This window comes from Marmota flaviventris, chromosome 1, assembly GCF_047511675.1.
Source record: "Marmota flaviventris isolate mMarFla1 chromosome 1, mMarFla1.hap1, whole genome shotgun sequence".
Taxonomy (NCBI): domain Eukaryota; kingdom Metazoa; phylum Chordata; class Mammalia; order Rodentia; family Sciuridae; genus Marmota; species Marmota flaviventris.
This window is the reverse complement of record NC_092498.1, coordinates 71,566,559-71,590,592: the sequence shown is the minus strand read 5'-3', so window position 1 is coordinate 71,590,592 and position 24,034 is coordinate 71,566,559. Positions and strand designations below refer to the sequence as shown.

The following is a 24,034-nucleotide window of genomic DNA, read 5'->3' as shown; positions in this document are numbered from 1 at the left end:
ATTTATGAATATTGCCAAGTATATGTACATCACATTTGCTGGAGATAATGGCCATATCACACAATTATCCACTTGGCCATTAAAACCTCATTCAGTCCCCATCTCAGCCTCATTTTCTCCCAGTCCTCTAAGTCTCCCAAAAGATCATAAAGTTGCTTCTCTTCTAATTTCACCTAGCTGTACTATGATATCCATCAAGGTTCTGCTAAATCCTAGTTTCCTCAAGAAGTCTTTGTGACATTTCTTGTCTCATAATCCTAGAGCACTCTCTCAACATCTCACAGTTGAGCAATTATTGTTCAGAGTGGTTTTATAAGGTTTTCTATTATCTCAATTGCATTTTAACTTTCCAAAGGATAAAGACCATGTGTTCCATTTCTGTAACCCACATGCTACCTATCCTGGTGAGGAGAAGACAGATTAAACATCATAATAAATGCTTGTTGACAAGTTAAATACTGTGAAAGCATTGTGTCTTATGTTCATTTTGTACTTACAATACCTATTCTTAATGAGGCTTTATTTCTGAGCAATCAATTGTTAGAAATATTTTTCATAAAGTGTATTTGAATTATATATAACACTATACTTGAAAATTGTGTTTTGGAGATTCAAGATAGTGGATTAGAAGAAGGCTACATTTGTAGTTGTGCTCTGGGGTTCAGGATCCAAGCAGTGGGACTGTTTCTCAGCATAGAGGGTTAAAAAGGGATTTCACTAAGATTTAATATTGAAGAGTCATAGTGTCCTAGAGACTTAGATATTTGGGTGCATTGAACAACTAACAAGAAAGAGTACATTGGAGCGGGCTGGGGATGTGGCTCAAGCGGTAGCGTGCTTGCCTTGCATGCGTGCGACCCGGGTTCAATCCTCAGCACCACATACAAACAAAGATGTTGTGTCCGCTGAAAACTAAAAAATAAATATTAAAATTCTCTCTCTCTCTCTCTCTCTCTCTCTCTCTCTCTCTCTCTAAAAAAAAAAAAAAAAGAGTACATTGGAGCCAAATTGATTGTGGCAGGGGCACTGGTTCTACAGAGGGGAGGGAAAACAGATAGAGAAATATAGTAGATAAACTTGGCACGAAAAAATCTGCAGATTTAGAAAAGCAGCCTTAACCCAGCTGATCTGTAAGCTTCACCATAAACTGGTGTTTGAAAAGTGCTTCATGTTTCTCAACTGTTATCGGAGAGTGAAGGCAGGAACCATCTTTTGGAGACCAAGCTGCAGCTTTCTGGGGGATCAATAAACATTGCTTTACTGTTGGAGCAAGCTCCTACCAAGTGGCATAGGGTGTATCTCACATAACACGAGTGAAACAGGTAGGTGCAGAGAAGATTGTACCCAGGTGGATTCAAGTCAGAGAAATGGATGGAAGTGCAACTTGCTTTCCCTTTGAGTCTGGTGGCTCCTATGACCAGCTGAAGAGTGTCCAGAAAACTGAAGAGGCAGATAGATGTAAATACACTAACCCTGGGAAGGCCATATTCATGGGTATCAGACAGTATGGTGAGTTGTCTCACCTGCTATATGGGTAGAATTCTTGGGAGGCTCCTGAAATTCAGATTCCCAGCAGATATAGGCTTCTGCCCCCACTCTAGGATTTATGTGGATATAATCTTTCCAGAGCAGATACCACCCTTCAATGCCCCCAAGACCTGATTTAAACCTTAGACCCAACCTTCGTAACTCCCCTTATAGAACTCTGCAGCAGTCCCAGCCTGGGAGTACACCCATTTGGGCTATCTAAACAAAAGTCCAATGAATAGTATTTCCAATTTTATCCTACCTTATACTGCTATTCTTAGAAGGTAAACTGAGAGCTGTTTCAACCAGCTTCAGTTTTAGACCACTTCATCTGGCAGCTCAGTAAGCAACACAAGAAGAGGAGGAAGTTAACAACCTCCAGCCCTTGTTCTCTTATGTCAGTATACATCCCAAGAACAAATGAAAAGATGTACAGTCTAGCATAGGCAGTGTCCACCCATCCTATTTGGCTTTGGCTGTTTTTACCACCTCATTGGAGACAGTTCTCTCATTTTTTATTGAGAACCGTATTCCCCCACAACTTTTTTTTCCTCCCCAATGTTCTCATTCTATTGATTAGTTCATAGACAGACACACACACACACACACACACACACACACACACACTTCTTATTTCTCATTTTTAGCATTTTTATGATAGATATTTTCCTTTGAAGGTGAGGGGTTTTCATGTTTATTCTTTATTTAATTTACTTTTTGCTTATTTCTTTATTTTGTTTCTCTTCTTTAGTACCCTGCTATCAACCAAATTTCCTTGTTCTCTTCAAATACAGGAAAGGAAACATTCAGAACCCCAAACAAACAATATCAAAATAACTCTTTCCGTGACACATTATAATTAAATGATAGAAATTTAAAAGCCTCAAGAGAAAAGCATTAGGTCACATTTAGAGGCAAATCAATAAACTACTCCTCATTTTTCAGTGAAAACCCTAAAATCCAGAAGGACTTGAAATGATGTCCCAAGCCAATAAAGGAAATAACTATCAATGAAGATTGCTATAGCAAAGCTATTCTTCAGAATTCATAATGAAAAAAAATGTTTCAAGATAAGCAGAAACTAAAAGAATTCATTATGACTAAATGAGCATTACAGAAAATACTTAAATAAACAAACCCTAGAGTTCACAAATGAACAAATTTCTCTTGATGAATAACTAAACAAATGAGAAATAGGAACACATTAAACATTAGAAAAAAATCACAAATGCAGGAGTTAATAAACATCTCTCTTTTGAAACATTGAATGTAAGAGGTCTTAACTCTCTAATTAAAGGATATAGGCTGGCAGAATAGATTTAAAAAAATGACCCAGCTATATGTTGTTTGTAGCATAAGATTTAAAGTATTATATCATTTTTTGTTTGTTTGTTTTTGCTTAGAGTTGCTTTATGGCCTAAAATATGCTCTATTTTGGATGAAATATTCTATAGATATCTATTGGTTCATTTCATTTATAATATTTTTTAGATCCAAAGAGTCTTCACTGATTTTATGTCTGGAAGACCTACCTATTGGTGAGAGAGGTGTGTTGAAATCATTTTACTGGAGTTTATCTTAGTTTTTATTTCATGTAGTATCTATTTTATGTAATTTGATGCACCAATAGTTGGGGCATAAATATTTGCTATCGTTATATATCTTCTTGGTGGACTGTTCTGTTTTTCTGAGTAATTTTGACTTAAAGTCTGCTTTGCCTGATATGAAAGTGGCTAATCCTGCTTGTTTCTGGGCTCAATTTGCATGGTATATCAATTTTCTTTTTTTTAATATCTATTTTATATTTTTTTTTTAAATTTTTAATATTTATTTTTTAGTTTTTGGCAGACATAACATCTTTGTATGTGGTGCTGAGGATCGAACCCAGCGCCGCATGCATGCCAGGAGAGCGCGCTACCGCTTGAGCCACATCCCCAGCTCCGATATATCAATTTTCTATCCTTTCACTTTCAGCCTGTGGCTGTCCTTGGGTGTACCATGAGTCTCTTGCAAACAAGAGACCATGAGTCTCTTTCCTTCTGGTGTAATTTTAAAGTGCTCTATTTATTTATTTTAATCTCAGACAAAAAAGTACTTTAGAAATTAGGTAATAGGTTTAGCCTAGGGAAGAATCTATAGGAAATGAAGAAATTCTGGAATACTTAAAATTTCTGATGATTCTACACAAAACTAAAATCTTTAGCTTTTTATTCCAGGTCTACAATTAACAACAGTAATGCATTCTTCTAACATTTCCCCATTAGGTCCACTTTGATTAAAAGTGTTTTAACCTGATATTTTTTAACAATCCAAAATCTACAGACAATTATGAATTTTCATATTCAGTACAGAACTGGTGTAATGTTGTAAAATGATAGACTATTCTCCTGCTGGAGGTGCCCAAACTAAAAGTTATCCTGCTGTTTTGCTCAAATGAATTCAATAAGAGGGAGTTTCACTTTAAAAAGAAATTAATTACTGAATAAAGTACAAAAATAAGATGATTTAGAAAAATTTTAAAAAAACTTCATGTACCTTTTTTGACTCAATGTTCTTTGAGTTTATGATAACTTTCTTTACATGGCCAGAGGGTTATTCTTGCGGATATTAGATATAGAGGAAAACATTTAACTGCAGACTTATTACTCATAATTCCTATTCAGTTCCATGCTGCTTATGGTCTTCGAGGGGTGTCTACTAAGCAAACTAGCTGGCATAAGAAAAATGCAATACTACTTGAAAATGCCAAGCTATGTGAGCGTATGTATATTTTGATTAAAAAATGGTCTTGGCATTTGTTAACTTGCATTTTTTAAAGAAAGGATACATGTGTTTGTGAGTATAATCTATATAATTTTAGGTAAGAAGAGAAGAAAACAAGAATGACATCTTTGTAATCTCATTCCTTTCAAACCATGTCCTATTCTTAGGAACTTTGCAAAAAATAAGATCATCATGGAATACAATTGCAGATTTGGGTACATGACTTTAAAATGTGCTTTTCCTTTTTTTTTCTTTACTAGACTCTTTCTCCTTCACTATTCCCTTCATTTCCTCCCCCTTTCCCCTCCTCTTTCCTTTTCCTATCTCCCATCATCACTCACAGATTGTTTCAACAAAATTATTTGCTAAACCATGCATGCGACATTAGTGCTTGTGAATATTCTACAGAATAGAACAGACATATTCCCTGCCCCTTAGGTACTTAAAATATAGTAAACAAATTAAGCAAATCGTGACATGGTTAAATTTTTAAGAAGTATGAGGGAGACAATTTTCAGTTGTTACTTGGTATAGTGTGTGTATGTGTGTGTGTATATGTGTGTGTGTGTCTTTGGGGATATTGGGTAGGTATGTTTCCTAATCCAAGGAATTGATAGACATGCTAGTTAATATGGTTAACATATGAACATATGGAAATTACCTTGCACAGAACAGTTATATAAAGTATACCACTCTGTTTAGAAAGTTTTTATGTAAATACACAAATTTATCTATCTAGCTAGCTTTCTATCTATATATGTATATATCCGTACATTCATATATGTATACATATATGTATATGCGTACACATTTAATTTACCAACAAATAAATATGGCAGAGAAATAAGTCTGGAAGGTTATATATAGTGGTAGCATCTCCAGACTATCTCTGGAAAATGAGAATAGAAGGTAAAAGTAGTAGCAAAGTTTTAAACATAAATATCTCTGAATAGTTTAGGTCATCTACTTTTCTCTGAGCCAATTACTATGGCCAGAGGGTTAAAATGCTCTTGTTAGTTAGGCCATCCTAAGGCCAGGGTGAACAGTCAACTCTACTCAAACCACATGGGACTCCCACCCAAACTAGGTAAGCAAGTATAGCTGCCTGAAGGAAAATCAGGATGCTGTGTCCAGAAGGGATAAAGGGTACAAGGCACTGAAGATAGCAGATGTGTCCCCAGTTAATATTCTCCTAGATTTCTTCAGTCATTTAAAATGGTTGTATACTATTTTAGTAATTTAAAATGTTACACATAGTAAAACCTAAAAATTAAATTTATGCATAATAAAGTTTAAAAATACAAGAAACAAAAAATGCACACTTTCAATTTTAACTAAATTGCTATGATTTGAACTAATACTTATATCAAAATTACAAGGATAAAATAAAACATAAAAGGGAATGTATGTATGTATGCTTACCCTTTACCTATACAGATTCTTTGATGAATAAGCCCAATTTGCTATTTATAATAAACTGCTACCCCTTATGTTTGTTTATGAATATATTACCCTTTATCATATTTCTCACCAGACTAATGCTGTCATTAATGTCTTGTAGATTTGACTTTTAGGATTTTCTATAACATCTTCTTTATTAGTCAGTCATTAAGGTCATTTTGGAATTGGCAAAGCGAAACACTTTTGTTTATTGAACCTTATGGTGCTTTTGGATTCTAGGAGAAAATTATAGTATTTTACAGTGTTATTAAAATAGAGAAAATTGCTATAAAGTAATAAAGTTTGTTACTTTAGTTAAGAAAAAATTACTATCAAATCAATAAAGTACCAGTAAATTTTATTAGTCTCATTACCCAATAATTACCTGGGAAATGAGTAAAAAAAATTTCCAAGTATATGAGATTTGGTATCAGAATCCAGTATCTGGGTAGTCTTTCAGTCACAAATTCCATTAGTCCCTCTGCCCCCACTGGGAAGATACATGATGTTTTATATATAGGCAGCTTAGTAGCAGTGAAATGGTCTCAACTTTACCTGTCTAAGCACATTTTCAGGAGGGCCTAAATTTTTGATGACAATGAGTCATGGTGTCCTTAATTGAAGTGTCAGAGATTTCATTACATTATGTTTAAGAAAATCACATATTTGAGACTCATATGATAAATTTAGCTGTCTCTCATGATGACCAACTGACTTTCAGATCTAATAAGGGTATGGATTGGGGCTGGGGATTTGGCTCAAGCGATAGTGCGCTCGCCTGGCATGCGTGGGGCCCGGGTTCGATCCTTAGCACCACATACAAACAAAGATGTTGTGTCCGCCAAAAACTGAAAAATAAATATTGAAATTTTCTCTCTCTCTCTCTCTCTCTTAAAAAAAAATAAGGCTATGGACTTTTTCTCCCCACACTTTGGGCTCTGGACTGAGAAGCAGTAACATCCTGAGGATGTGTGAGGCACATTACAGCCTTTATCATGGCCAGAGTTCTGACAAACAGCTTAAGCATTCATTCCCATGTCAACAGTTCAGCTCTCTTGTTAAGCCATGTGATAGCTGACATATTCATAAAAGGGTCCTTTGCATGTTAAGACTTTGGAGTGGGGGCAGACTCCATTAGAAAAATAAGCAATGAAATTTCAGCCAATTATTTCCTTGGTGTTTTATAGCAGAACTTTTCTCACTGAAGAATTTCTAATGTTGGTGGACTTTTTACTCATTGGACCAGAAGTTACATCAGAAGTCAAATGTGAATTTTGTTATAATTCTTTTTAGTTGAACAATGATTGGTAAGTGAGCTAAATGCAGCCAGTATAATGTTTTACTAAGTTAAGTGAAAGACAAGCGAATGAGGAAAATGAGATTAAGAAAACTAAACCAGACTAAACTAGGGATAAGAAATACATTTTCAGCTGAGAGCTAGGAACGGGCTAGGAGCTGGCAAGGCAGGGCAGCGAGCACGCACGCACGCACGCATGCTCCAGATGGCAGATGTTTAGGCAAGAAAACTTCACACCAGCAACCAGCCTCTTAGAGCTGGCGTTGGTGTGTTTGGCCTTTAAATTTTTTCATAATGCAAAGCTACTGCTGTTTTCCAAAGTGTACGAAAAGCTTATGGAACTCAAGAATGTGTGAAGGGGTGAGCAATAGAAAAGAGAAAGAGTTGGCTATTTGGGGCTTCAGAACACATATTTTGCCTGATGAATTGTTCTGCTGTTTAATATCCAAATGATGAAGAATATAGTTGTCCTTTTACGGAAATACAGTAATTGTTTACTTCAGATTTTGTATATCTTCAGTTCTAACACTTTGACTTTCTAAGAGACTTGAAAGACTTAAAAGATATTATTATACTCACCTAATTTATAACCTATTTCATGTAAATTATATTTTGGTGGGGCTGTTTGTTAGTAATAAGGTATATAACCTAGCCCTTTAAATAACTTTTGACTATAAGTGTTTAGGAAAATCCAGAATGGCATCTGACAGAGAAAATTTAAGATGAATTCCCCATAAGGACAAGCCATACTGCTATTCTTAATTTTATCCATAATTAGAGTCAATAATATGCTAATATTTTGCTCTTCTTTTTAGCTATATATGAAGTAGTTCATGTGTGGAGACACGTTTATATGCAGAACAGGTATTTTGTTATTTCTATAATCCCAATATCTGTAAGAGTACTGAACCCACATTCAGGAAACCTAATTTGTTTTTGGAATTAATATCTTTATCTTCTAGCTAACTAAACACACTATTTTTACATGCTAGATATTAACAGGTCAGAACCACTCATTGATATGACTTTGCTTTTTTCTGACTTCCCAACCAGCCTTATATTTTTCTTCTGATAGGACAGAATAAATGATGTGAAGTTGAAATGATAATTGAGCTTCACTGTGCATTTTGATTTGGAAAGGATTTCAGTGTGTTAAGTTGCCACACTGAAGAAGAAGAATGAAGGTTAACAGTGATTTCCAAGTAATTCTTTGGGGGGAAGGTGATCTCAGCTGTGCACATCTCCACGTATTTTCAGAGAAACCTAAACTTTAGATGATGTCGAGGATTATGAATCATGACACCCATAATTGAAGTTTCAGAGAGATTTAATTACATTGTCGCTTTGAAGGAAACCACACAGAACCATATTTAGGTATAATTCCAGAATCATTTCATTCAGTTTTCATGTTTCTGTGTTTCTTTTAACTATCTGGTAAACATTCAGAGATTGTGAATACTTCTCTCTGATAGATGCAGAGAGCATTTAAGCTAACACTCAGCTGTTTGTTTATCATGTTTTCAAACTTTTTCCAGTTTCTGTTTAGTATTCAGTGAAATGGTGTAAAGGAAACCATCTGCACTGCAGCTGCAAAGGGATTACCTTCAGTTCTTCTTTTCAAAAAGAAGCCAAATGCCCCCTGTGCACAGCCCTGGACAGTTGCTTGGATCTTGCACCATATGTTTTATGCAGTACTCCTGGAGCTAAGTCAATTAATAGCTCAGAAGAGACAATTAGCCTTTTAGTGACTCTGTTCATTCATAAAGGGCTGCCTAAAATCAAGAAACTCTTGATTCCCTCCCTCTATTATAATTGCAGACTAAAGATTTTCAGTGTTGGATAATAGCAGATGTGCTGAGATCATTAGCCCATGGTGGATGTTCTGGTTTATGTAACCCACTGTTACCAAGCCAGATTCTTAGGTGTGGACTAGGACACACACATGCACAGATCACACACACACACACACACACACACACACACACACACACTGAATTATTCTCAACAGAATGCATATAAATTGAATTTTATAGTCCTTCCCATTCCTTGAAATAGTTTTAGTCTTTATCCAAATATATATTTTAAACAGACACCAAGTGGGGAGCATGTATTGAAATGTAACTATTAAAAGTGAAAATACATTATTTTACAGATCACTGTCTTTACTTTGTCAGTTCTTTTAAATGTAAAATTAAAAACCTTTTGAAAATCTTTCAGGAGACTCATTTGTAACTTTTTCTTAAGCAAAACTCCAGGCCCTTTGAGCTCTAGTGCCCATGGTAATGAAAACACACAGATATTAAGCTACAGCCTATCACCAACTGGGGCAGAAGTTACACTGATTTCTTCTGACTTATATCTGGTTTGGGGAAAGGTCCAGAAATCAGCGGTTTAGCTGCAGTTTGGTTTTGTGAGGATGACAGACTTTTCAGCCACAGAACTGAAAAGTGGCTGTTTCTAGGTAGAATGATACCTTAAATAACCATAGCATTAATGAGGTTGTTTTAAAAGGATAAATTTAAAGTTATTATACTAAAAGTTGTAATAATTTTTCAAATATATATGACATATGTATATACATGTACAAAAATTTAAATTATTTTTCTGAACTATTATTTGGAAGACAATGGTTGCTTTTATTTCAAATTATAAAATATTTGGCAAAAATTCGACTGTATATCTCAATGTCTAGGAGAAAGATGCCACTCACTAACAAGGGAAGTTGTTAAGAAGAGTTGAGAATATTTGACCTAATTTTGTTTTTATTTTATTTATGTTGGGCACAAATAAAACCAACAATGGTTTTCAAAAAAACATGTTAGAAATTTCAGGCAAGTACTCAAATTGAGTATTTTTTCATGGCCAGAGAAAAGTTCTCCTGGATTAAGAATAGGGACGTGGATATCATATTTGACAAAATGGAGCTAACCATGTCAACTTGAGAACATGATGGAACTCCTTGATTACCAGAAAAACCAGCTCAACAAATAAACTTTCCTAGAGAGAGGAAACCAAAGTGTCTACAAGGAACATAGAAATCTAGAGCATATCAGGTTTCAATCTACCCCCTAGCAGGATTTAAAAACTTAAGAACCAGAGCAGTCCTCCCAAAACAGTGACCAAGGAGCAATGCTGAGATGGAGTCTGACCGCTTAATTATGAGAGCCCTACAACCTAAGAAAATATTTAACTTTGTCTCAAATGCTTTTACTTTGTAAGATTCCTTTGTACTTTCTGGCATGATTAAGATCTTCTCATCTTTTACATCACCATTCTCTGAACATGCTGGAAAATTTCAGAGGGGGGTAAAAAAAGCATTTGAATTGGATCATATTTCTATATTGGGAAGTTAACTAGAAATTTGGCAGTCTTAGATCTGAGCCCAGAAATATTTCATTATCTTAATTGCTATTTTAGTGTGCAGTTTCCCTTTAATTGGGTGTTTTTTGAGGCCAACCATTCCTTAGTTATGTTTTTTTAAAAAGTTTGTTAAAAATTCCTCATGTTTAACATAGACTGAAGAGGATTATATAATCATGGGAATAAAACATAGAATACTTTTGAAACTATGGATAAATTCTTTCAAGTAATCAGTTTAATGCTGTATTGGAACCATACCATATCTTCCTTCCATAGTCCTTACTCTATTTTAATCTATTTTGACATGTTAATCTGTTAATGTTTCCTTGAACTAAATAAAAGGAAAATAATGGAATATTGAAGTCTCAAATGAGTAATTTAGAATGATGCAGAAAAGAACTTCAGAGTCAGAACATGAACTATCTCTCTTGAACTTCCACTGACATTTGCAATTATTGCCTTAAACACATACGATAGTCTTTGCACTGTTTTCAAGTAATTTTATGAGTTTATTCATCTTATCACTCACCAGGTGTCCTCTGTGATCAGTAGCAAGCATTCCTAATTAAGGATGCAGCATTTGGCCTTAGTGTGGAACAAAGATAACTAGTCTACTTATTGATTTATTGAATCAATGCTTTGCCTATTTTACCAAGGGTTGTCTACCTAGAGGAGCTGACTAATCACTGACAATATTATGCCAAATATAAAGGTCCTTTTGATCTTTTTATCTGGTGTAGAGTTACTCTGGGTTACCATTATACCATTTCATTAACTGATAGATTTAAGAAAAGTTTCAAAATACATCAAAAATATACCTAGAGTAAAATCCATGTGTAAGACAAGCTAGTATGATAAGACCAGTGATATGACATTGTTATATTAAAACTCAATAAAATACGAGTTTATGTTTTTTTTTACATTTTTCCTAGTAATTAATTCTGGGATTTCATATTCTTTCTTTGACATAATTATTCATAAATCTTAAATTTAATCAATAAGTATAGTAACAAGAGTTTTATTAGTTCTAGGATCATGGAATTTTTCTTTATGTAATTAAAAAAGACTTAAACTGTGGGTTATTTTGAGGAAAAGGTTTAATATATTTGGTGTTCATCCTTTTTCGTATGTGTGTGATGCTGAGAAACAAACCCAGGGCCTTGTGTGTGCTAAGCGAGTGCTGAGCTACATCACAGCCCCAGGATAGAGTAAATCTTTTCATAATACCTTTGCATGTGTGTTGTGATTGTTCATAGGTGGTGGACCCTGAAAGACATCATCACATTCACTCATTATACAGTTTTATTCAGTACCTACTTATGTGCCACAAATTTTTCTCATAGGTTCTGTGAACTTAGCAATAAATATATCATTCATTGTCCTCGTGAAGCTTACCTTCTAGTAGTGACCTTTAGCATTCTGACAAGGCTTGGTCTTTGGTCTTATAATTTAAATTTTCTACTGAATGCTAATTAAATTATAGTGTACCATTGGTAGATGGAACACTTCCTGGTGACTTTGCTATTAATTTATTTAATAGGACTTTGAGCTCACTCATTTATCTTTTAAAACTTATGTGACTTCTTTGCACTTTGTTCAAGAATAGGAAATACTTCACTGTGACATCCACAATAATATTTATAATTAAAGTCAATTTCTTTCTCAGTGGTTCAGGAACATGAAGAGTACCCAGTGATTTTATTTTCTCATTTGATTTCAGGTCCTTTCTTGTACACAGCTTACTGTGTAAAGCTTGTAAATGTTTAAGTTAACTTGAATGTTAAGTAGCTGAAATGCAATAGGGTTGTTTTTCTCCTATGTAGCATTTGGCCTGGCCTGGCCTGGCCTGGCAGGATAGCTCTGAAACATTGGGTCACTCAGAGACCAAGGTTCATTGCATGTTGTTCTTCTATCTTCTAAATAATCCTCATCTTCATGGGTGAAACTGAATTGTTGACACATTGACATTCTAGCACCTGGTGTTTGTGAGTATGAGAGGCAGTCCAGGGAAAGGTGTTTGAAGATAACCAGACATTGCACATTTCACTTTACTCACATTCTTTTGACCCAAAGCAATATGGGTACGACATGCTGCAAGGAAGACTGGGCAATGTGGTCCCTAGCTGAGCTACCAGGTAGACTGAGAGGACAACTAGTAGGGTGCCATAGGACTCAGCGTTTATTAGAAACCAGAATTCTAGAATGCCCTGGCTTCTAAATGGATTTCAATTAATCCCTAACTGATAGGTAAGCCATTCCTTTTTTAGAAATCAAATACTCAATGTAGTAACATTTTGTTTGTGGGGCACAGAGCAACCTGGGACCAAAAAATTTAATCATGATATGAACTTTTGCCATAGAAATAACAGTGTTTGGAAGGTTCTTTTACAAATGACACCTAGAATGCCTTTTCATCTAAAAATGGTAATTGGTATGAAAGAAAGTTCTAGCAGTAAATATATATAATCTACAATAGCATGAGCATAAAGGGGGTGTTTGCCATCCAAATCCTGGGTATTTGAAGACCACAAGTCTGTTGACATACTAACTTAAGGAAGATAAAACAGGGAGTTCATCTCCTATTTCATTAATTTTAAGACAGTTGACATGTATGTTCAAAGCAGCATAACTAAGGAATTAGTTGTAAAGCTTTGCAAATGGAGTCTCTGTTCATTTCCTTAGTTTGTTCACTGATCGTGAACTCTTTCTCACTGTCCAAATACCTACGTATGAGTTGTTCTTAAACGTCTGCTTGTTTTGTAATTGCCTGGAAGGGTAGGTAGACAGATTTCTGGATGGCTCTAGCCCAGTGTGTGACTCTCTAGGTCTTGGGAGAGGACAGAATTTGCATATTTAACAAGCCCCAAGTTGATGTGATACTGCTGTTCCAGAACCATACTTTGAAAACGACTGCATTACTTTATTTAATGAGATGGGTAACAGTGACTCCCCAGCTGTTCCTTCAAGAAATGACCTGCTAGCTGCTGGTGTTGCTACAAAAGGACAGTATGGCAGCCTTATCAGGAAATGCTTTGACTACACACTACCTGCCTTGTCCCAAGTCACACCCATTTCTGTAGCTGTTCACATCCAGTGTCTGAGCACAGTAGAGCTGTGAATACTGGACACAAGACACTTTCTGAGGTCTTTCCTGCTCCAGAGCTCCCTTTGGAATCAGCTGACCTTTTTCTCTGCTTTGTTCTGCTTTCTCCCCTCCCTGTACATGTGTTTATCACAAGAGCAGTCTCTGATAAGCATTCTAAATACTAAATTCTGCTTTAAAATCTGCCTTTCTAGAGATTCAAACTGCAACAGTAATGATTCTACCTCTACTGTATCTCTTTTGCTTATGAAATTGAGTTCACATTCTGATATCAATCTGAAATTCAATCTGTTGGTCATCCCTAAGCTCTGAAGCTCATGCCTCATAGCTATTTCCTACTCATTTTTATTCTGTGCATCTGAATATCAACATTACCCACACAGTCACAGTGATTTTGTCCATTTTATCCCTGGTTCTTCTTTTTATTTATTTTTTAAATTTTATTTTGAGACGTCTTGCTAAGTTACTGAGGCTGACCTTGAACTTTTAGTCCTCCTGCCTCAGCCTCCCAAATTGTTGGGATTACAAATATGAGCCCCTGTGCATGGCTTGTCCCCACTTCTTTGTAGGCCCTCCATTTTAACCCTTTTTTTCTGTCCTAATCCTTTTTATCCCTCAAGGCTCAGATCCAAACTCATCTATTTTAGGAAGCCTTCCCTGAAAAACCACTACAGAGTCAGTTGATATTCTTTCTAGTAATTGTATTTATAATCTATATTTCTTATGCATTTTTCCATTATACATCATATGGTATTGAAAATGGTTGTGTACTTGTCTCTAGTCTTATAGACTGTGAACTGCTTGAGGGCAAAGACCAGTTGAACAAACAATTGGCCCAGAATTGAGCACCAGACCATTGCACAGGAGCTAAGTAATATGCTCATATTACCTTGTAATTTCTCCACCAGTCTTTTATACCTGCCTTCTTGCTTCATTCTCCTTACAAATCTCTTGGGCACAGGACTTTGTTATTTAACTTTGTTATAGTCTCATGGTTCTGAGTGGTATGCTTTGAAGAGACCAGATGTTCCATAAATACTTGATAAATAAAGGAACCTAATGGTTTTAGGGCTTATAATAAAGAACATGCTAATAATAAATATTCCGAATAGAAGGTCATATCGTACATCTTTATTATGTATTTCTCAAAATTGAATGCTTATAGTATCACAAGAAAATGAATTCATCCTAATCTAAGTATTTTATAGTATATTTATAAGTAAAATGATAAAATAATAAAATAATGATATAGAACATTAATTTGAAGAAAACCACAAAATATTAACAATATTGGAAAACTGCATTAAGAAAGTATATGGTGTTACATCTACTAACACACACATAAAGCCATCTCCAAAATTAAAAAAAAAAAAAAACATTAAAGGTTAATCCATACCACCAAGTTAACCTCAAAACTTCTAATTTCATGAAAATTCAGAAGGTAATATTTACTAACTATCTTCTTATAATGTTATTTGTGTCACAGTTTCTACTTTTGTTAGACTAGACCAATAAGGCTTAATCTAGATTCAAAGATGGACAAGATAAATCACTTGCATTTAATTCATACTTGCTTCTATTCTAGTTCACTCCTAAGGTAGCAAAGAGTATATATTATAGTGTGTGGGGTATCATTTGTAGGGATTCTGACCATGGAAATGTACAGGGAAGCATTCCCCTGGTGAGAAAACTCCCAGGGGCTAATAGATACCTTGTTTCCCACCCTTAGAATGCACTGTAATTTCTCCTAGGATCTAATAATATAGCTAATATATGTGTACTGTCTATCTGGTATGGCAATGCCCTGAGATGCCTCTGTGTTAGAGCCTCATCAAGCCTCAACTTTGATTGCAGGCTCATAGCTCCTGGGAATAGAAGAACTTGTTTGCTAGATAACTACAGCGTTTCACCAAGCTCCGGGTGCTCCTGGAGCTGCCCGCCTAACAGTATAGACAATGGACTTTCTTGAGAACTGCACAAAGCTCTTAACATTGCATATTGTAACTATGAAATGTAACTGCAAAATATGTAACCTCACTGATACTCTAAACAATAATGTGGTTATGGTACTAAGGACCTAATGTAACCTATTCATATAAATAAATGTGGCCACTTGAACAAAGAGCCACTCTACCACCTTCCCTGTCTCTACAACTTGTTCCTGTCTCCTCTTTATTATTATTTTTTATAATTACTCAAGTGTCAGATCCTTTGCGTACCATGAACAATGCCCTAAGCTTGGTCACCAGCAGCAGGATCGTTGGTGGGTGGGTGGGAATAAGTGTTGTAGGGCTGTAGGTGCATGCTCAAGGTCCTCTCTATTAGGTGGAGACACATGTAGTGTTTGGTGATCTTGGCTGCTCAGTGGATATTTACGCCTAAAACCGTAGGTTAGCTGCCTTTTATTCTCTCAGCCTCATCAGCATCAGAGACAGACAAAGCAATGATTCTACTCAGAAAGTCATGTCATTCAGTCCAGGTCTTGACAAATCTGCCCCTTACCAGTATCTACAAACAAGACCTCAGGGTTCTCCAATTAGGTTTGCACTGGGACCTTTTTTTTTGGGGGGGGGGGGGCATTACTCGCCATGACCTACAGAGGGCTCACTGCCGCTCACAACTGAAATGATTGAAGAGTGAGTTGTTTTCATATTCTATATATCTATTCAACTTCTAACATAACTAGAATTATAAGGAGCATAAATAAAGAGGAATGATAATTCTTCTCTTTCCCACCCTCTAGGATATGATAAGGGCATCACTGTTTATGCTTTTTGGTAATCTTTATTGTTCAGAATGTCAGTCCTCATAAGAATAATGACAAAAAAAAAGAAAAAGAAAAAGAAAAAGTCAGTCATATATGTGGAAATTTCAGTTTTGAGGCAGAGGTCAAGAGAGCATACAGTCATTTCTAATCTGAGCAATCCAAATAAAGTTCAGACAAGTAGAAGATGGGAAGGCTCAATTTGAGCAAAGTATTAGATTCAAACAGGAACATGCCCCTAAAGGGGCAGCTACAGCAGCTCAGTAAATAGCAGATAACACGTGCAGGCCCTGTATCAGACAATGAGTGGCTTTGGCTTTCTAGCCAGATCTAGAAAGCTGGTGAAAACATGCTCACATAACATCATTTTTATATATGTGTAGCAGTCATCAGCTAAAAGGAATCACAGACCACAGTGTTTCACCATCCATCTATACAAATTAATCTACTAGCTGAGTGCAGTGGGACATGCCTATAATCCCAGTGACTCAGGAGGCTGAGGCAGGAGGATGGCATGTTCGAGGTCTGCCTCAGCAACTTAGTGAAGCCCTAAAGAACTTAACAAGACCCTGTCTCAAAATAAACTATAAAAAGGGCTGGGGATATGGCTTAGTGGTTGAGTGCCTCTGGGCTCCAGTACCATAAAAAAAAGACTTTAATCCACTAAACTAGAGCTATAATTCATGAGCTTTGTTTAATTTGGTTAGGGTTTTGCACGTTTAAAAAAAATCGATCTAATTTCCTGAAGAAAGTACTTATTGTGGCCAATGCCCCCATTTATGAGGTAACTGTCCAAAACTGTATAGCAGAACAGGCTCATCTTGGGGGAGTCCTTCTTCCTCCCATATCATTGGCATTCTGCCCTTAGAACTGCACCTGCAAAGCAGAGGTGACTGGCTATTAAATACCTAGATATGTGAACTTTAAATAGCAACACGGGTAGAGTCAAGCAATGCTCATCTGTCATTGTTTTCAAGAAAATGAGCAAATATCCTTTGCTGAAGTGAGTAAAAATACTATGACAGGTTTTTAAAAGCATTATCTTAGGGAAAATTTGTTATGAGGGAAAAAATGATTTAATTGCATAAACATATTTTCTTTCAAACCAGCATGCCAACTTTCTGGGAAGAAAGCATGGTTCCTTCTTTTAATAACTTCTCAAAGAGTTGGCAAATATGCATATACAAGAGGTACTTCATAAATTCTTGCTGGTTTGATCTTTTTATTGCTTATTATGTATCTGCATATTTTCTAATTTTATTTTCATCTCTCATTTTTGTCCTTCCAAAATTCCCCATGAGCCATGGAAAACTCTAAATATTAATTTACACAAGAGATATACATCATTAGATCAGACAAATATGCCATTCAGCTGTGGGTGGGTGGGACGTTTGATTATTTGCTCTACGAAATGTTGTATTCATTCATAAACAGCTTCTAATACTCCAGATGTTTCTCTTTCCTCACATTTTCTGCTTGCTATAGCCTCACATTTCCTGATAATCTTCTCTGTCAGTTGGATCTTTGTAGGATGTCCAGCCACATCAAACTAGAAATTTATAAATAATATGATAATAAAGATGGTTAAAAGAAGCAATCGATTTTCTCTTTTAAGTCCTCAGATTCTCTGAACAGATATGACTTTGAAATAATGAAGAAAAGATTAATAAATATTTTAAACATGCATTTAATATTTTAGCAAATCTTTAAGGTCAATTTTGTGTTAAAATTTATAGCACAACTTCAGGGAACACTTATGGAAATGAATTTCCAAATCTACCTTCATTATCACAGGATGATTTGCTATGGAGTTAAAGCTGACCTACATCACTACTGAACAGGTTATATTAGAGAGTTTTGGGTAAACTGAAGCTAGTAACTCAGAAAAGAACATAAAATTTCAATTTATCATCCACCTTCTTAACATACAGTATCTTGACTTTGTCTGGAGATGCTACTACTGAACATTTTCTGTCTTTAGAGAAATAAAATGACTGGTAGTAAACATAAATTGCTTTCTTTGGCCTTTTTTCCCAGAAATTATATATTCTAGTTTCTTAAGTAAAGCTGACTATAGTATATTTTCCTTTACTCTGAAGTATTTGAGCAATTATGTATTTAGTACAAAAGAGGCAATAGTTTATCCTTGAAATGCCATGCTTCCAAAAACACACTTAATGACATAAAAATAAAAAGATAATATTCTTTTTCATTTAAAAATGACTTTACCATCTAAATCAGTTTTACAATATGCTAAATAAATTAGTCTTAAAAATATTTTCTGGCTTAAGTTTCATAAAGAAAACAAGTTATTCGTAGAATTTTTTTTGAGTTGCTTGAAAGTTACTTTCACTTGGTTTAGTAAAAGAGTTTCTTCTTTTAATATCCTCAAATTCAGTTTTTATTTTCTAACTTGTACTTCTAGTTGTATGTATGGTATCCAGTTAACAGTGCAGGAATCTATCCTCTGAGCATTCCTTGTGAAGACTTCAATCTTGAGCACTATCCAGCTCCTTCCATTAATATCAACAGGAGACAACTGATATTTCGACTGACAGTATTCACCACTTTTCTCTGTGCATTTTTTCCAAACTTTATTTATGATTCAGTAAATCCTAAGAACACAACAAGCTTAACTGCCAATAAAAATGCCTTATTTGAGTTACAGTTTATTACCATTCTTTAGTTTTTTTATCAAAAGTAAAACCAAGGACCACATTATTATAAGCCTTTCTACATCTGTAAGGGCCTATTGATCCCATTTTCCATTAAGTTACCCAGAGTTTTCCTCACATGTTAGTTTCTTGGTGAAAATTTTCTCTTATGATATAGTTTGAAGAAAATATTATGTCTTTCTCTGAAGACATATTTTCCTTTAAACAATAAGAACTGAAAAATTAATTGCTTCCCTTCCCCCCACCGCAACTGCTAAGAAGTTCATAAATAAATAGGATGTTCAACTGAAGTTACCATCTTTCCTCAATTCTTAATATTTTTTCTCTTTCCATTCTATTTGGTTCCTCTTCTCTTTTTTTTTTGCATTAATCCTAGCTCTCCTAATACAAATTGGCATGTTTCTTTTACTTTTCTTTTTTAAGAAATAGAATGAGTATAAGTTACAGGATTTTGTTGTTAATTCACTTGTTTATTCATCCATCTAAGTTCATTTCTTAACAATATTAAGTGACCATCTCCTGAGAAGCAGGGTGTGTACTGGGATGCTGCAGATGGAATTGTGGAATGAGTGTGTTCTCTACCTTTGAGGAGTCTTCTTTGTACCTCCATAATGCCAAACATAGTGTGTTCAGTAGAAATGTGTTTTCTCTATTATTATTCAGGCATCAATTATTTGAATATTTCAAATTAAGATCAATACTACCTGTCTTAATTAGTTAAATACAGCAACTAAACTTTAAAATGTCTATTGAGTTTTTCCTCTTAATTGTGTCCTGCTGTGGTTAGAGTCACAAAGTTCAGAGGAACTGTTTTTCCCAGTAGGGCATATACTACTGACTGACTTGATAGGTTTACAAGCAGCTCAATGATATATTTATGAATATATCTAATAGTTGAAATAAAAACTGAATATTAATTTACTGTAACAAGAGGGGGAAAATCAAACATGTATAAATTTTTAAATTTATTTTGCAAAGGTGTTAAAATGAAGCAATTGTAAATGTGACTTTCATTTGTAGTGACCTGTTACCTTATTTTGTGGAGGGATATTTTGCCAATGTGAACAGATTTTAAACATTTTAAGTTTAGAAATTTAGGAATTTTCTTTAGAATATTTATGAAATTGTTGTCAATAAACCTATTCTTTAAAAAAAAAGATTGACAAAGTCCACATTATTTTATATTTTGATTAGTAAAAACTAGACACAAAGTTCTGTGATTTCTAAAGGACTCCTGTGACTGATGTATTGTACAATACATATCTCTTCTCACATATCTCCATTTCTTTCATATTAATAGCTATTGTGTACATTTCTGTCATTCTCTGGTATGATAATTCTTTATATTTTTATAACATTTTTTTCCATAGGCAAATGTAAAGATTCATTTCAAAACAAATGACCCATTTTAAAAGATTTGGCACTTAGCCCTCATATGACATTTGTTTTATACTGTTATGACTTCAATCATTCATGTATTTTACTTTGTTTAGTAGATTTCAACTTTTATGAGGACAGGGATCATTTTGCAACAGCCTGACTTTCCCACAGTACCTGGCAGTGTCTTCCCACAGTAGGGACCAGTGATCATCATGGAGATCATCAGTACCCATTGTGTGGTGAGGCACCAAGAACAGTAGATATTCTCACACTAGCCCAAGTGTGCTCATAGAAGTTTAAGCTTGCAGAATTATGCTATCTAGTTCAGTTTTCTCTTAGTTAATTACCTTTCAGGCTTCATTTATTTGATAGTTTCAAAATAAGATGAATTTTATCTGTCTGAAGGGGTTAATTACAGCAAGGGGAAGAGAAGATGGTGTTAAAAGCATGCTTCATTTAATCTAAAAATTAAAACACTTTTTTCATTAATGCTTTATCATTAAATAAGAGCAGTTTCTTAACCAACATTTTTCCCACTCAAGATTTCTCTAGTATTTCATATCAGGCCTACTGTGTGATTTTGTTGAGAATTCAGATTTGGTAAGATGGTCTATTCAGGATTTTTTTTTTCTCACTCTTTTCAGTTTGTTCAAATAAGGTAATAAAAAGGTAATGTAATTTAAGTGTCATGCCAATTTTTTTTTGTATGTACTGAGATAGAAGCAAACACAGAATAGTTATTCCCTGAACAAAAAGATTATGAAAGATAACCTCATTCTTTACCTTTTAAATTGAGGAGCAAATCTCTCTAGATTCCCTGCATTTTAATACTTATACAGGAATTGTTTACTCATAGGGAGTGAGGAAAATGAAAGTGACATGAACTCTTTTGGGGAGGGGTATGTTCTGATTCATTTTGCTGTCTTTTTATTTTCCCTTTGCAAACTAGAAATTTATAATGAATTAACTCATTACTTGCTGAGTTCCCAGTATGCAGTGGAAGGCTGACTAATGTGAGAAAAAGCACTTAGCTATACTATATATGCATTGTAAATGTGGACTTTTTTTTCTTAACACCCTGTAGACATTTTTAGTTAATTAACCACCAGGTGTTTAAATAAGAAAGCCCATCTTTCTCCTGTGATCTTGCAAGGCTTGCTTTGGAGCTACCTGGAGTTGTGGGCTGTGACACCATGACTCCTGTTAGTATGCAGAATATATTCCTATTCATTTTTATCTAGCTTAAACTCTTTCCTCTTCCTTTTTAATATAGTCTGTGATATAATATGCTCGAGGTTGTGTTTTAATTTTTCATAGAATGAAAACTTGATCCAGTAGAATCCAGTTTAAAAGTTTTGACTAGGAAACTTCCTTATAAAAGTCAGAAGTAAAAATTTTGAAAACTGAAGAGAAGAAAAGATGGTAAAAGAGCATATTCTCATTTTGAACTGGTGTGCTGAAAAGAACATTGGAACAAGAGTCAGAGGCAAGTTCTATTTCTGCTTCTACCTTGGATACATTATCTCTTTGCAGCTTGGTATGCACGGGGGCATTGGGTGAGTCCTCAGTCCATCCACCTCTCCAGGGCTAAGCATTCCTTCCTCTATTGCTCTCTTAAGGGTCAAAAAGGTGCTTTTCCCTACTCTGTATCCTAGAGCCTGGGGTTTAATTGTTCCTTCCTAATTTTCGGTTGATTCCCAATGAATTCTCAAATATATGACCAAAATCTTGATACCTTGATTCAAGCACAGGATACCAACTATGGAATTAAAAAGCAGATATGAATGTGAATCCCAGAATGATCTCATATCCAGTGCCATCTTCTCGTTTGGTCACAGATTTCATATGTCTCCATATTTCTGGTTCAGCAGATGTTTCTCTATGGCTGCTATGCTTATGCTTGAGTTGGTTGTCAGAGCTGTTAAGTAAAAAGCAGTGTCAGCACACTGTCTTGCCCTCCAGAGAAAATGCAATGTGAATTTTATGACAATGTTCATCATTACCGATATAGGAAAGAAAATCCCCTGCCTGTTTCTGGCCCACTTGCTCAGTATCTCATATTTAAACCATAATATGATACTGATTTTTAAAAATAGTATGTTTGCCTTAGATTTTTAATCATTGCTAAGTTGGAGAATCTGGAGTCATGTGACTCATGCTGAGTCAACAGCCAGGGAAACTTTTCTGGTTTGTTTCTGTGATCAAGAGAAAAAACAAAACTGGGTGCAAACAGCAAACTCAGAAATTCAACCATAATATGAAACATATTTCATTTGAAGTCCATCAAAAAGTTGGCAGCATTTATCTTCAGAATGTTCCAGTCACTTTCAGTATTCGTCCTTTTTCTCATTCTTTCTGCTTTACAAGCACCTGATGTCTTGAATTGCTCTGTCTGCCCATGATCTCCACTGCATCTCCCCATCTCTGTTTTCCTCCATGTGTCTAAACCAGAGGAAAGAGTCCTGAGCCAGAACTCAGAAGACTCGATAAGTCCCTATTACTAATTTACTATGCAGCTGACTGTGGGCACATCTTTCAACTTTTCTTTATTTTGATTTCCCTGTGTGTGTGTGTGTGTACACATGCATGTACATATATGTTTTAGTATGAGGTTGGAGCTCTAATAAAGTTCCTTTTAACTCTTAATATGTATGGTCTGTAGAATCATATTATCTCATGATCAAACCAGTCTTATGCTTTCTACATTCCCTACAAAAAACCTGGAAATGACTCTCTCTCAAGGTGGCAATGGCAGCTGTATTGTATCACAGTAGAGTCACTAGGAAATATGGTAGTATTTTGTCATTTTTTTAAAAGTAAAACTTAATATCCTAAATGTCCTACTTCCAAACTCAGACTATCTGGTAATAGAATCAGATGGAAATACCTGATAATAAAATAATAGAGAACAATGGAAGATGTATATTTTTTTAAAAGAATCTTTTATCAACACTAAAAACATGACCATATATGTTCTTTTTTACTCTCTAGAGAGTTTTCCCCTTTCCAGAATGTTATAGGTAGAATCATACCATATATAGCCTTTGGACTAGCAGTAGTTACTTAGTAATATGCATTTAAGGTTCCTCTGTGTCTTTTCATGACATGATAACTCATTTGTTCTTACTGCTAATATTCCATTATGTTGTACTATGGTTTATTAATCCATTCACCTACTAAAGGAAATCCTGGGTGCTTCCTTATTTTGTCAGTTTTGAATATATCTGTTAAATGTGTCTATGTGCATGTTTTGTGTGCACGTAAGTTTTCAATTCATGGATAGTTACTAAGGAGACCAATTGTTAGATAATATAGTAAGAGTGTATTTGGCTTTGAAAGATGCCACCAAACTGTCTCCCAAAGTGGCAGAAACATTTTGGTTTCCCTGCAGTAATTGACAAGACTTTCCACTGCTCCACATCCTTGTCAGCATTTGGAGATGTCAATAGTTTGGAATTTTTCCCGTTTTAATAGATGTGTCAGTATTTCATAGGTGTTTCAATTAGCAGTCCTTTGATGACATGCAATGCTGGACATCTTTTCATATAGTCATTTTCTATTTGTGTACCTTCCCTTAAAATATTAATAAAATTTTATATATTTAATATATACTACATAATGTTTAGATATACTTATCCATAGTGAAATGATTGCTACTTGCAAGTTAATTAATATATATCTTCTCACATCGTTATATTTCATATGTAGTAAAAGCACCTGGTATC

The 24,034-nt window shown here is 35.0% G+C and overlaps 1 protein-coding gene across 1 annotated transcript in view; it reads left to right on the top strand.

Annotated features, from left to right (window-relative positions):
• Immp2l (inner mitochondrial membrane peptidase subunit 2) overlaps positions 1 to 24,034 on the top strand; it is an 877,042-nt gene that overhangs the window by 750,352 nt on the left and 102,656 nt on the right. The window lies entirely within an intron of this gene.